The sequence below is a fragment of the Heterocephalus glaber genome, unplaced genomic scaffold, assembly GCF_053883595.1.
Source record: "Heterocephalus glaber isolate CG9 unplaced genomic scaffold, H.glaber_assembly_v1.0 deba00001458, whole genome shotgun sequence".
Classification (NCBI taxonomy): domain Eukaryota; kingdom Metazoa; phylum Chordata; class Mammalia; order Rodentia; family Bathyergidae; genus Heterocephalus; species Heterocephalus glaber.
The window spans coordinates 139,003-143,338 of record NW_028258306.1 but is presented as its reverse complement, the minus strand read 5'-3'; positions in this window follow the sequence as shown (position 1 = coordinate 143,338).

The window sequence follows — 4,336 nt, the reverse complement described above, 5'->3', positions numbered from 1 at the left end:
ACTGGCCAACTCCTGTGATTTATAAAATTAACAAATGATGGTAACAATTGTGTCTTAACATCATTCCCTCCTTGCAAGTCTTCAGGTTGTGCCCGGGAGTCCCACAGCCTGCAGCTCGACTCACTCTCCTCTGGCTTCAGGTGCCACCTGCCCTGGAGGCTCCCAGGGTGTCTCTTTCTGCTCCATCTGGTCGCCAGCTCCAGCTTGATCCTAAACTCTGACTCAGACTGGGAAGCGTCCACCTTTCCTCGCCATGACAAACCTCACTCTTCTTGTTCCTTTTCATCTCAGCATCCTGTTCTTTGATCTCATCTTATTTTATCCTTAAAGATACTTGCTTCTAATTAGCAGGTATTTTTTAAATGGGGGGCTTCCTCCTGTTTCCTTCCACGAATCTTTCCACAGGGGAGCTCTTTTACTGAGTGTTCCCAGTGACATCCTCTTGTCTTTATTTTGCAGTGTTCAGCACACACTTCAGGTTGATTTGAGTTCTGTCTCCACTGGCAAATAGATTAGTTCCATTGGCAGATATTACTGAGGACCCACTCCGTGTCACCGTCTATCCTATGTGCTAACGGTGCAGTCAAGAGCCAAATAGACAAAACTCCTGGCCACATGAAACTTGCTGTGTGCAAGAATAAATAAATGAGTGAGAAAGAGGAAATGAGTTCTTCACTCATCTCTTAGTTGACGTTGGAAGAATCTTAACTCAGAATCACCTGTGTGAGAAGTAGATGCTATTGCCAGCCCTTTTCTGACTATAACTAATCATTCATTGGGTACAACTGGTTAGTCTAAAATTATAAATAAAAGCTTTATTTGATGTTTGGGCGGCAGCAGCACAATCTCAGGATTCTCCAAGAGATCCAAGTAAGACCTGGACAGAGACACTGTCCTGCCACACGTGTCAGAATAGTGCAGGGCTTGAGCATGCCTCAGCCCTCCTCAGCCCTGGTGTCACTGGTCTGGGTCTGCCTGGAGAGTGACAGCACATTCCTTCAGGAGAGGGCACTGAGGTGCTAGCAAAGCTGCCCCCTACAGATGCTGTCGTTTACTGAACACACCTTACGGCAAACATGGTGCTTGGGACTGAATAATCACTTGAGGTAATTTTCATTGTTCTTATACTCCAGATACAGAAACTAAGATGAAAATTAATGGCTAAATCAATGTGTGGTTATTTAGTGAATGTGAACCTCCATTAAAAATTCTAAAGTAATAGAAAAAAGACTGAATTTAGATGGTTAAGGCTGGGGCAGTGGGGGCCAGGCATAGTGGCACACAGCTGCGATCCCAACACTCGGAGGCTGAGGTGAGAGGACTGCAAATCCAATCCTAGCCTGGGCAACTCAGCAAATCCTCATCTCAAAATAAATATAAATAAAGGGCTGCAGCTACAGCTCAGTGTGAAGGCCCCGGAATAAAGCCCCATTACCACACACACACAGGCACCTAAATGGGCTACGGGGAGGATGGTCCTTTATTGTAATCTGTCACAGGATTGCAGGTCACATCCTTAATGAAGTACAGAGTGTTGGTATGGGTCAGCCAGTGTTACATCTTCCTTCCACGCAGTTCCACTGTGTGGCTGTCAGCATGGAGGGTCTGTGAGCTAAGGGACCACGTAAAGTAAGCAGCCATATGATGCATGTCACTGTGGACTTTTTACCAGTACAACCAAAAAGCATTTCATAAAGACTCAGGGCATGTGTGCCACAGCCAGAGCTGGACAATACATGCATCCTTAGCCCTATCGATGTTGCTGCTTCCTTAACTCTCAAATCCAGAATGATTGCTTAGCCTGGATCATGGGGAGTGCTAAAGAAAAGACAAACTTCTACAAATTAATTTTGTGCACTACAAATTATAAAAATATAACCATCATAATTGACTACAAAATATAATTCCATATTCTGTGAGACAGAATTCCACAAAGTAGAAAGCAAAGACCTTCCTATTTATTTATTTGCATCACGTAAGTTTTCAGGCCCCTACTTCCCACTACTCCGCCTGTGAAGTACAAACACCCACCTGGGAACCCCACTTCACTGTGGATTTCCCTTTTCAGTAGAAATATTTCTGGCAGCTCATCACAGCTCATGCTCATTACTGTGCAGCATGATTTATTGTTATTAGTGGGTGGTAGGGAAAGAAGTTAAGACTTGCAAGACATCTGGATTCTATGTAATTTAAAATCATAGTTCTTCAAGCTGCTGATAGCAGGATGGAGCCCCCAGGGAGGGGAAGAGTCCAGACTCAGAGTGGATCAGAGGCTCCAGGTGACTCAGACACGACTGGACCTGGCATAACCCTTATGAAATATTCTTCATTTTGTTTGAAAATGTTGTGGAGCAAGCCAGTCTTTTTCTTTCTGATGATTTTTTTTTATTTTTGGTACCGGGGATTGAAATTGGGACCTTGCACTTGCGAGGCAGGCGGCGGAACCACTGAGCTAAATCCCCAGCCCCTTTCTGCTGATTTTTAAACTATTGTATCAGGAAGACATTTGACTTGAAGCCCAGTGATAATCATGTACTGCCACCTGGAGACAAAAAGGTAGAATTGAAAACATTTTAATTTTGATTTCAGAGTATATTCTACTTCCTGTGCTGGTTTGTGGAGTGCTGTGTGTAGGTGTTTATGTGCATGTGCATGTGCTAAGCATCACAAGTCATGATATTGACAGAGGGAAGAGCATTTGCTCACTATAAAAGGCTTTGGTCCTGGAACTATAATTTACCTCCCCTATGTGCTCAGAGTGGTCAGTTTCCTTAAGTTGAGAGGATTTTGACAAATATGCTGATGTTACATGATTCCAGAAATCCTCAAGGTGTTTTTTTTTTTTTTTTTGGTAAGGTATACATAACATAAAATTTACTATTTAACCATTTTAATGTATGCTATTCAGTGCAATAAATAATGTTGTAAACCATCATCATCACTAGTTCACCCTGTTACTCAGTTCTTCACCCCAAAAGGAGACCATACCCCTTAGGTAGACACCCATTCCTCTACTCCCACCTGCTGGCAGCCACAAAGCTGCTCTCTGTTCCTCAAGATTTGCCAGCTTTCCATATTTCACATAAGTAAAATCAAACAGTATGTGACCATTTTTGCCTGGTTTATCTCATTTAATCACGGTTTTCTGAGGTTACTCCATGTTGTAGCATGTATCATGTATCATTTTATGGATGAATAGTATTCCATTCTGTGAATTATACCACAGTTTGTTTCTCCCATCCATCAGTTAATACTTGCGTGCTTCCACTTTGGCTAAGGAAATAGTGCTGTTATGCACATTCATATGCATTATTTTCATTGTTTATATGGGTAAACCAAGGAGAGAATTTCTAAGTCATATTTTAACTCTTTTTAGCTTTTCAAGGAACCAAAAAGTGCTCTGTCACACAACTGCTGTATTGTTTTACAGTCTCATCAGCAATATTTAAACAACCCAATTTCTATAACCTCATCTACAATTGCTATTTCTAGAATTTTTAACTTTGTATGGCCATACTGGCGAATATGAAGTGATACCTCATTATGTTTTTTTCCCCTTTTCTCATATTTATTCCTTTCCTCCTTGAGAAAGATCTATCTCCCTGCTTCCTCTTGTCTACCTTTTATTTTGCTCTTTATTTACAATTTGTTACTTGTATATGAAAAACCATGTGATATTTAAGCTTCTGCATCTGATTTATTTTACTTAAACTTATGGTTAAAAGGTGCATCCATTTTCCTACAAATGGCTCAGATTTGCCCCATTTTAAAATTGGGTTGTCTTTCTGTCATTGAATTGTACCAAAGTTTTCAGATATATACATACATCATATACATAATATAGCTATCACATGTGCATTGTATCAATGTGTCTAATTAGATAACACTTATGCTGTTTGCAAATCCTGCTCTATCTCCTCTCCCCCTTCCCCTGTCCTCTCCCACTCATGAGTGGAACGCACATCAGGCTTGGTGATTCTCTCATGTGTTGGGAAACACCAAGCTGCATCTCCTTCAGCCCTGCAATTACATGAAGCGTGACCCTCTGGCCAGATATTAAGGAAACTAGGCAAGGAGCTCAATTTCCAAGTTTGTCACCCTGAGTTGGTGCACCTTATCCTCCAGAACGATTTGTGAAGTTCTTCCTTGGGAGTTGGTTTCTGAGAGTGTGATTTGGAAATAGATTTAAGACTGGAGGAGAAGGTGGAAGATAAACTTAACGCTCCTAACTTTCTCCCCCGTAAACGAGTTGATTTTCCAAAATAGCTCTTAAGTTTTTCAGACTATACAAAAAATTTCAAGTGTAATTCCATAATTAATTTACTAGTGGCTATGT